Source organism: Myotis davidii, unplaced genomic scaffold, assembly GCF_000327345.1.
Source record: "Myotis davidii unplaced genomic scaffold, ASM32734v1 scaffold272, whole genome shotgun sequence".
NCBI classification, from domain to species: Eukaryota; Metazoa; Chordata; class Mammalia; order Chiroptera; family Vespertilionidae; genus Myotis; species Myotis davidii.
Genome location: NW_006283634.1, coordinates 27,026 through 38,293, shown reverse-complemented (window position 1 = coordinate 38,293; position 11,268 = coordinate 27,026). Strand labels below are relative to the sequence as shown.

The following is an 11,268-nucleotide window of genomic DNA, read 5'->3' as shown; positions in this document are numbered from 1 at the left end:
GGCAAAAGCAGCCTTGTTAACTGGCTGGTGAGATAAAGCATCTGAATTCTCGGGCCTGGATAACCTTATTAAGGAATGAATGGAGCCCTAGCCGGTTTGGCTCAGTGGATAGAGCATCAGCTTGAGGACTGAAGGGTCCCAGGTTCAATTCTGGTCAAGGGCACATACCCAGGTTGCAAACTCGATCCCCAGTAGGGGGCATGGAGGAGGTAGCTGATCAATGATTCTCATCATTGATGTTTCTCTCCCTCCCTCTCCCTTCCTCTCTGAAATCAATAAAGAAATATATATTTTTTAAAATTAATAAATGGAGCACAAAGTACATGGTACTTTCTACTTTAGGTTTAGCTGACTAAAATCACTGCATGTTTCATGAAAACATGAAGTAGTGGCAATCATCCATAATCACACAACCTAACTCACAACTGTTTTCATTTTATACTATGATTTTCCTCAATACACATTTTTTCTTACAAAGTTGCAACCCTAGTGTACAATAATTTTATTTTCTACTCCCTACTCTCCATTTACAGTAAGAACTGCCCATTATGAACTTGATTGATCCCTTGGCCAACATCAGAGCAATTTAGGCGTACAGTTGTAAAACACAGGTTTGGCAACAATATTCTAGAAAGCCACAAGATGGTGATGTTGCTCAAAAAATGCAGCTCTAAAAAAATATAATTAAAATACATCATACCAACTTTCCAAAAAACAAGTTTTCCTTCACTCTAAGTAAGGGTTGTCAAAAATGTCTGTACTTTACTAGAAAGCACTAGTGAGGAGGGAAATACGTTCATCAAATTTAGCAGCAACTACTCTAATTTTAAAGGTAAAGAGTAATGGTCCCTAAATACAAAACCAAAACACAGGACTTGACACTATTATTGTCTTTTATCATACTAATTTCTCCTTCACTCCCTGCTCCATCACCTTCCTCCTCAGATCATAATAAAAAAATGAAATATGTTTTTACTTGTCATGCATTGGACTTTATTATTCATAATTACTGTTAATTTAGGGAGATGATTTCTATTTGTTTCAAAAGGATACTAAAATTTTTTTACATCAACAAAGGAGAATGCCAAAATAATATCAGCAACGAGAATCAGATCATTTCATTCTAATTTGCTATTATTTCCTCAATTTCTTATAATATGCAGCATTATGTTTACAATGGCAAAATACCAAAACTTTCCAAGCAAATACTATAATTTTCGCCAAGCCTTGGTGATGATCAGTAGACAACAGGTTTCCCACTCTTGTGCTGCATGACAATTAAGAAGTTTTAAGTAACACTGAGCATCTTAAAACTTGGGTTTCAAACATACAGAATCCACTGGAGTTAATATGTAGGAGAGCTGTGTGGTTCCTCCCAGACGCTGGAGCCCACCTCTCTGAGACCACCTGCACTCACAGGGTGTCTCAGTGACGCAGAAACACAGCCAGTCTTAACCTGGAATCCGAGTCAGGTCTCTGACTCCAAAAACAGTAAGAACAACAGAGAGCACTTACTGGGTGCCTACTGTACAAAAGAAACAACCTCTAACCTCAGAGTCTTAGTGTTCTTCCTGACAGAGGAGAACTGGGTTTCAGGAACTGGATGAGCCCAGGGCCACAAAACTAGTGACACAGGATTCTGAACCCAGAATTCTTGGGCTCAAAGCCAACACCCTTTTCACTGCATTGCACTGCAAAACAGACTATAAAACCAGAAATGCTGAGCTAAACCCATGGCTTAAACTGAACTGCTGGCCACATCAGTCACATGTTACTATTCTCTTATTTTTTTCCACTTAAGGATTCACAGTAGGGTGGTTTTGTGGGGCTTTTCGACCTTGTTATTGGAAACGCTTTTTCTTACAGCTGAGAGAGAAAGAACAAGTGGTCTTAAAAAGATAATGTGTCCAAGTGTGGAGCATGAGCAGGGAGAGGTCAGCAGCAGGGACTGTTTAAGACCATGTCCATGTGTTCTGGGAAAAACATAGGGGCAACATAACATTCTTACTTTGCAAAGATCAAACTTCACATAATTACATCAGTACAATCTCATATTTCAAAATGACACAAACATTTCCATAAGTAATTGGCCATTTGTTTCAAAGTTTGGTATTTTAAGAACATAATACTTGCTTACCAGACTTTTTCCCTTCAAACTCCAAGTTTTTAGTGTTTTGATATTCTTCAGACACCGCCTCCGATGGCAGCCAGCAGCCACACAGCCGGGCTGACGCTGGGAGGGGGCCACCTGCGCAGGGACAGGAGCGCTCACGTCAGGCCTGCGGCCAGCCGCTGTCCTCTGCACAGCACTGGCCACCCCAACACTTCCTAGCGTTTGCAAATACATTAAGAATTCTAATCTGCCAGCATTAAGTAGCCATGGAGACCTGCTAACCCTCCAATTCCTCGCCCTGGAAGAGCAGAGCGCACTGCGTGAGGTGCCGCGGAGACAGCTGTCAGCGGCCTCGGCCCTGGATCCAGGCTCCGCCTCCAGCAGCTGAGTGCACACCACACTGTGTGCAGCACGAGGATGCTGACACGCGGGGAAACCAGCACTGCTTCCAGCACCGGGACTAGCAAATCCCCTGGCTCAGGCACCCATCTGGCCCGAGCTCCACCACAGCCCTTCCACGCTCACACAGGCCACGCGCACAGAGGCGGCAGTCCCCGCCTCGCCGCAGGCCCTACCTCTGCAGTAGAGTCAGGTCCAAGCTACACTAGCGCCTGAGAGGAATCCACTACTGCTGAAGTTTTTGTTATAAATACATAATTTCAAGGTATTTTAAAGCTTTTCAAGTAGCAGACATACAGTGTTAATTTATTATTTACAAATACTCTTCCTAAGAACTTTAAAGCATGCTGTTAAGTATAAACTTTCATCTTAGAGGCAAATTTATAATGCAAAAAACAAACTTTCCAAAATGAGAAAATCAATTAAACAGCTAAAATTTTACTCCTAGAATACAACATTTCTTCTCAAGTTTAAAACACAGTAGAGCCCAGCCAGCATTGCTCAATGGTTGAGCATCGACCTATGAACCAGGAGGTCACCGTTCGATTCCCGGTCAGGGTACATGCCAGTCTTGCAGGCTCACTCCCCAGTGCGGGGCGTGCAGGAAGCAGCCGATCAAAGATTTTCTCTCATCACTGATGTTTCTCTCTCTCTCTCCCTCTCTCTTCCTCTCTGAAATCAATAAAAATATATATATATAAAATAAAGTAGAAATACAAGAACACAATTCTTTATCCATAAATCCAACAAAATCCCCAAAGCTATAAAAACTCAAGTTCCTTCATAACTTATTTGGCGGCAAACTCTGAGCAGACAGGTGGTTATTCTGTGTCCTTATTTGCAACACTTGAACATTTGCCAAGGAAAGCGCAGGATGCTGCCGCGACTTCCTTGGGGTGCTGAGTAACATAGCACATAGTGTGTTACCCTCCTGACACTATAATGATCCTGAAACATGCCTGCCATCAATGACAAGCTATTCTGAACCCATCCGAGTGAATATTTACTGACTCCTGAGCGCCAGGTTTAAGGCACACAGCAGATGAATATTACTACCACTTTACACGTGAATACTGTCTACAAACGCTAAAACGAGGGCTTTTCCTAAAGTGCACTTGACTGAGCTCGCTAAGCTGAGGGCCAGAATTCACAGCTGGGTTTGTCTACTTTAAAGCCTAAGCGCTTTTATTTATTTTTTAATATGTTTTTGTTGATTTTTTTAGAGAGAGAGGCAGAAAGAGAGAAACCTAGGTATGTGCCCTGATCAGGAATGGAACCGGCAACCTTTCGGTGCATGGGATGATGTAAAACCTAAGCTCTTTTGATAGCCAACACTTTAAAGGAAAATTGATCACAAAGAAAGTTTTTAAAAAGTTATAATTACCAAAACTTTTACCCTAGGAAAATGAAATTCCTGAGCACCACATACACTTTCCATTCTGGGTATTCACATTTAAATATCAAACGTTTCACCGCTCATAGGGCAAAGAGAGAGGAGTTTATTATACAGTTTTCCCCTCAAAGTACTGGCCACAAAGTAAGTGTACACACACAAAACAATAGGCTCCTCAAACAAATGCCAACTAATCCTTTCCACTCACGTTGAGACAGAGTCAGGGGTTGGCATGTTTTTAGTTGCTGTTTTTTACCACAAAATGTACTAACACCATAAAAATATGGTTGCTATAAACGTAGGTTAAGTTTTTCCACTAACAGCCCCAGCTGAAAGATCTGCCATTGCAATGACAGCTGTGATCACGGGACTGAAAAGGGTTTAAGTGACACCAACACAGACTGTCCTAAGCAAGACTTAGAGAAAACAGTTTCAAGTTGTGGGGTTCCTTCATTAATGGGTATAGAATTGAGGCTTTCTCATGACTTTCTTCCCAGGCCGAGGCCCTCTGCTATGCAGTGGTGTTTCCCGCAGCAGTCAGAGCACAGCATCCCACCTCTACCACCTGAAGACCACATTCTAATCAGACACACTTCACTCAGTCTCCATTTTTGAGGAGCTTATCTTAGCAAAGATAAAAGCAGATGATCTGATATCTAATCCCAATATCTAACTTAGCTGTTTCCATAGGCATTTTTAAAAGTGAATGTCAGCATTCCAAGGAGTGTCTTCTCCTGCAGGGGCACTGTCGGCAGCAGGGCCGCCTGCCAGCTCCTTACTGAAACCGCCCTGCGTCGGTCTGGAGTCTCTTCGGATAGGTCCTGGCACTTACCTTAAGCCCCTTTAAACATCTGGAAGGTTTAGGCGTTAAGATCTCTTTCTATTTACATGTCACACGTGTGCTTCATGGGTTATAGCTTAGAAAGTGTCTCAGGGAGCAGCAGAATCCCCGCTAACACTCATTTCTAACAGCACTTCTCAAACGAACGTGAAATTCTTGAGCCCTGCTGTCAAGGACCAGCCGTAGACCTCGCAGGGAAATCAGGCATCCCGTGCTTGCACACACCCAGAGGACTGTGATGATGGTCCACAGTGCCTCCTTCCCAGACTGCACAGCCCCCCCCCCACCCCTCTTCTGCCACGTGGGGTTTCTTTCTCAGATTCACTTCAGCAACTTCCTTCTTAGGAGGCGAGATTTAATATGCAGCACTGCTCATGCCAAAACAACGGCAGGAGAGACGAGTGAATCCCAGAAAAGTGGACTTATTTTAATTTCACCTTATCCTATCTAATAATAGACAAACATGGTAATTGACCATAATTTTGCTACACCTCCCATAGGCTAATCAGTGAGATATGCAAATTAACCACCAACAAAGATGGCGGTTAATTTGCATACGTAGGCACAAAGCGGCAAAGCGAAGACTAAAGGCAGCTCCAGCCAGGGCGAAGGCCTGGGTCCCGGGTGCCAGAGGAAAACCGGTGCCGGCAGCCAGGGGAAGGGAAGGCCTATTGCACAAATCTTTTCATGCAACAGGCCTCTAGTTTATAATAAGGAGTTATAAGTAACAGAAATGGTCTATGGGCTGCTTATGTCCCAGGGACCATACTTGCTGCTTTCCAACTTTATTTCAATTAACCCTTAGAAAGACCCAGCAGGAAAGATGTTCTTGACATTTTCCAGAAGATGAAAGTGCGGCCACCGGACAGGAGGCAGCGCTGAGGGCTCAGCACCACCTTACAATCAAGCCACTACTCTTACCCCACAGGACAGCCGGCTCTCATTCTTCAACTGTAAGAGTAGGGTCAATTAGTTTATCTACTTTTAGGGAAAGTATGTTCTAATGTATAAAGTAAGTTCACTGAACTACCCCTTCCTCCCCACCCTAACCAAATGCAGGGAGAGAGAGAGAGAGCAGGGCTTGCTGGCACGTGGGGCTGCTACACAGCCAGCACATGTCTTCAGCCAGGACTCACCAGTGTGCTCCCGCCAGCCTCTTTACTCATGACCATGGGAGACCAAACAGCTCTCAGAAGACTTGTATTCCTTAGAGAAGTAAAAGCTTCATGCCCGGGACTGTCAGTGCAAGGACGTTTTTAAACTGCGGAGTAACTTAAAGCAGAGGAGAGCCCTCCAGAACTGCGTCTGGTAACTCTATCTGCCCCTCCTCTGCACCCAGCCCTTCCTATTTACAAGGTCATGTTTCTCAGTCCTTCAGGCAGCAGACTCCTCCCACAGCAGCCCGTGTGCTCGTTTCAGAATGTGCAGACCTGCAGAGTGGGCATGACGCGCTTCCAAAGGGCCCTGAAGCTGCACCTGTGTTCTGTACATGAGGCATGTAGCTTCATTACTGCACTCAGGAGTGATGATGTGACAACAACAAAACACTCATTCCCTTCATGCCAGTTAGCCCTAACATTACTTAGAAAACCTGAACTTAAAAAAAGCTGCTGAGACTAAAATAAAGGGATAGTCACATAAAGACAAGTGATGGAGATGAGGGAGAAAACCCAGCAGGCAGAACGGGACGGGCATCACCTATTCCTTGGGTTCCCTAAGGAGGGCCAGGTGCAAAGCACTAGAAGTACCAGGTAACTCAGGTCTTGCTCCCCGGAGTTTCCCAGCAGCCCCATTATGTAATACAGAATACAGCTGTCTGGTGCAATGTTGGATGCACACTCTTATCTGGTCCTGTCCCCTGGACCTGGGCTGACCTGTGACTTGCTGTAGCCAACAGAATGTGGCAGAAATAATGCTGTGCTGGTCCCAGCCTATGGCGTAAGGAGTTCTGGTTACTTTTGCTTCTGCACTCTTGTGAGCCCTAAGCAACCAAGTAAGGCCAGCAATCCTTCTGCAAAGGCCCCCTGCCCCTGAGACAACAAGACCATATGGGACAAGCCTCGTCCCGTGCACTGAAAGGTCACTGTTTATGTGCAGGTCAGGGCACATGCCCGGGCTGCAGGCTCAATCCCTCGTAGGGACGTGCAGGAGGTAGCTGATGGATGTTCCACTCTCACATCCATATAGAGAGTGTCTCTCTCTCTCTCCCCCTTCCAATGTCTAAAAATCAATAAAAAATCTTTTTTAAAAAGACTATATGGTACAAAAGGAAGAGAAACAGACAGACAGAGAGACTGGCACCCGGCTGAGCTGCCAGCTGAATGTGTCCATCAGAGTGACCACAGCAGAACTGTTTAAATGAGCCCAGCCTGGCAGCCCAGATAGCAGAGCTGTGAGCAAAATGCAAAACAAACAAAACAAACAAACGCTGTCTAAAGTCATTGAGTTTTTGCTAGACAGCAATAAAGAGCCAAAACAGTGCTCGCTGGGTTCCCTGTGTTTTTGCATAATTTTCTCAAAACCCAGAGAAAAGGAGTGTAGTTACAGACACACTTCGCTTCATTGTGCTTCACAGGTGTTGTTTCTGCTGAAAACAAGACCCTCGACCAGCAAAAAGATTATAGCTCACTTTACTGTGGTGTCTGGGACCAAACCCACAGCATCTCCGAGCTGTACTGTCTCAGTAATTCCAAACAGTCACACAATCCCAGAAGATCAAGTCTGTCCCTCTGTCCTTCCTGACAGTGGCTCCACTAGCCCGAGCCCCAGGACAGGCCTTGCGTGCCTTTCGCTGGGCCCGCACCGGGCAGTGCTGGGAACTAATAGGTCTTAGGAGTGTTGAGACAAAGGCTAGTCTTCCTTACACTTGAGGAACTATTTAACATATGGTTTTACATAATTTATTCCCCCAAAAGTTGTTTAAACACGAATTTGGAGTGTATACTAACAGGTTTTTTTTTTAATTTTATTTTTAATATTTTTTTTATTGTTGATAATATTATAGATGTATCCCATCTCCCTCCCCTTTAACCCCTGCTAACAGTGTTTTAATGGTAAATCATTTTTTTTAATGATTAAGCTGTTTATGTAATGGTAAAAATCATGAAATACCATGATATAGACTTCTGGAAATCAGATCCTGATTTATTTGCTCCAAAACTACAAATTTTCAGGCCTTTATAGAAGAACAAACTTCACCTGTAGCAACTGCATTAAAATCCATAAGTTTTCAAAAGGAAACTAAAACCTACTTTTCACCAGTATATATTTTCAGATGAGAGGTCAACTTTTGCTTTTTCCTTGACAGGATGATAACTATTTTGTGATAAATTTTTACAAATTTCAAAATTAACTACCAAAAGCCATTGCAATGAGATTACCATTTTAACACGAAGGAGGAAACAGACAAGTTCAGATCTACACAGTACAAAAGTGTAACAGATTCCAAACAGGTAACTTTACACTCCTGGCTCACAGCCTTCAGTTACCGCTGCACTGAGTCAGTGGGAAAAGAATACTGACCTGGGAACAAAAGCATAGGTTATAATGCCAGTTCTAGTTTAGCACTGACTAGCCAATACCCTGGAATTTAACCTTTTTAACTTATTTGAGCCTCAGTGTCTTCTAAAAAGCAATGACTACCTCCTGCCACACCTACTGCTCCGTGGTCATGAGAACCAAACAATAGTGTGTGTATGGTTCTGATGCCAGCAGAACAGAGAATCATGTAGGTAGTGCTTTCTCAGATACTCTTCCTCCTTTAAGTTTTATACCAGTTACTTAAGAATACATACCACTATCAACACCAATTTATTGCTTTTTCTAATGCTTGTTATAATTGCATATTTTTATAGAAAGAGTAAAAAGACCCCTGTCTTTCTAATAATTACGGAATCAAAATTTCTAAAGCTAAAAAAAATACTAATAACTTTTTCTGATTCTACCAAGAAGACATTCCTATAGATGCAGAAAAGTCAACTGTTTACTAATCAAATTATGCTGTAACCATACTGGGGAGAGTTGACGACATAATCCAGTGAGAAAACGCACTATGTCCCAGCCCTCCGTTTATTTTGTCAAGTTTACATTTTTAGTTGGTAAAGGCTTTCTCCTGAATGGAGGAAGGAGTGATGTAGGGCATACCTGAACAGAGAAAATAAAGGCTCTAAAAGTTTCTAATTTCACTTATGTCCCTCCCCACCCCCACCCCGAGTCCAGACAAAGGAAATAAGGAAATAACTGGTCTGATACCTGCTCTCCAGGCGCCCAATTCATCCCTCAGCCTCACCAGCGCTGCGGCACCTGGAACCGAGAGGGGTCCGCAGACAGTCCCAGGAAAACCTAAGAGCCAAGAGTCACAAACTGTTAGCAACCGGAAGGAACTCCCAGGACTGTCTAGTTCTCACTGAGGAGGTCACTTAAAGGCAATAACTACACCCAGTGATGGTGAATCAGTTGCAAACATCTTTATACGAGAAGGAAATCAACCCCTCATTCCATTTTACCCACTTGCTAATTGAAATACTTAGGACAAATCATTTAACCTCTTGGGCTGGTTTGTTCTATAAAATAGTAGCAACTAACATAAGTTAGTCAAAATTCACTGTAAACCACAACAGACGTGTCCCTGAGTGGATACAGAGCATGTGTCGACAGCGGGGCTTCCTAGCAGTGAATGGAAGAATCTGAAGGTTCTATTGTAAAGCCCCCAGTGATTCTGAGAGCTGCTTCCAGGCCAACCCCCTAGCCCATGGGTTCCATGGATAAGCTTCAGGTAGCCCACAGATTCTCCAAAATTACAACCAGAAAACACAGGTGCATATGGAAATTTTCCAGGCAGCCTTCTTTAAATTCACCAAGGTTTACTCAGCTCTAAAAGACTGAGAACTTCGCTGCAAAGTAACATGCATGCCGAAGATAAAGCTTCTATGGATGTGCTCCAACCGGTACCACTAGTCTCCCAAACAGCCTGGATCGGAACCTCGGTTATTTTTACTCTCTTCATTTTCTCTCATCATCAATTCTGTCTAATCCACTTCCTTCCTCCTTTCCTTTCCTATAATTATGGCCACAGCTCAGCCTCTCACTACCTATTACCACAGCAACCAGAAGGTCTTTCTGCCTCCAAGTTCTCTCTACTTCAATCCACACTGCACAGCTGCCAGATTAACCCCTGAAAACAGCTTTAATCATTACATTCCCAACTCAAAGTCACCATCTACCGAAGCCAAAGGCACTGGCCTGCATTCAAAACAATCACAAACTGGTCCATTTTTCCTTAGAGCTTTATCATCCTCGCTACGGGTACAAGTACTTGATGTTCCATCCAATTACTTGTGTCTCCCCCAATGTATGAACTCTGAGCTCCTCGTCCCCTTTCTCTGCTTGGATGACCTTTCCCAGCCTGTCAAGATTCTTAGTCATCCTCAAAACAAAGATTCCAGAAGCCAGGAAACCCACCTCCCAAGTGAGATGTGAGCTCTGCCGCCTGTGAATTCGAATTCTGCAGTCCCGTAACTGTCCAACGAGGCATGGGTGTACAGTCTTACCCACCCACCTAATCCATGAAGGCCGTGCCCACCCTCATCCTTATCTTTACCAAACACCCCACACAGTCATGCAGTAGGTGCTCAATAACTGCACAGCAGTAAAAGAAATGTCAGACTTCCGGGAGCGAACAACAGAGAATGCGCCTGGGACTTGATCCTCCATCGCGCCAGGCTTATGACACAGAGCCCTTACTCTCCGCTAAACCCGGGAAGAACTCCGTGAAAATGTCAGTGAGCTCCACCTGAAAGAACGGCCGCACTCCACTCTGTGCAGCTCCAACACTCAGGCACTGCGGTATCAATTGGAAGAAACAATACCTACTTATGAAAAGTGGCCATTTCCAGTGACAGCTAATTTACTGCTCAATGGCTAAAAACAAGTCACACACATAACAGAATGCCTTTTTTTTTTTTAAAGTGCCTTTTGCTTGTGTAACACACACAGAGACTCAGTGCCACAGACAAGGTGGATTTACACAGGAGTGTGAACTCTTGCGAAAACCTGCATGCAAACTGCTCCCTGGGTGTTTCAGGCAAAGACACCAAGGGGGAGAGACAACTTTAGACCTCTCTCCCCCACCACTCTCACCAAGAGCAGGTTACAGCACACACTCAAGTCCTCTGCACATGAGGCTGCACGAGGACACAGCACTCACTCAACAGAGCAAGCCAGTCCGTCAAGCCCCGAAGAGTAAAATGTCCACAGGACAGACCGCGGGCTCGTCTGGTCACCACGGGACGAAGGCAGGTCCACTCCCGGCCCACGGGGTAAAGACTGGACCGAACGGACTGGCACACGCGGATCCCTCCACCGTGGCAAAACGATGGGCCAACCACGAAATTAACGTCTAGGAAAGGGCGGCAGACGGTCCGGGCGGGGATGAGGATCAGCGAAAACTGCAAGGTCACTGGGACCTGGCGGGTCACGGGTGGAGTGGGGTGCGCGGGGGCTGCAGAGCCAGTGGGACGGGTG

At 44.6% G+C, this 11,268-nt stretch overlaps 1 long non-coding RNA gene across 1 annotated transcript; it reads right to left on the bottom strand.

The window, feature by feature from the left end:
* Positions 1-8,620: 8,620 nt before the first annotated feature.
* On the bottom strand, positions 8,621-11,262 carry LOC107183498. The gene is made up of 3 exons (XR_001514291.1): positions 10,952-11,262; positions 8,998-9,087; positions 8,621-8,889 (listed from the first exon to the last, which is right to left on the bottom strand). It is a non-coding gene; the product is annotated as an uncharacterized LOC107183498 (long non-coding RNA).
* Between the last annotated feature and the right edge of the window lie 6 nt (positions 11,263-11,268).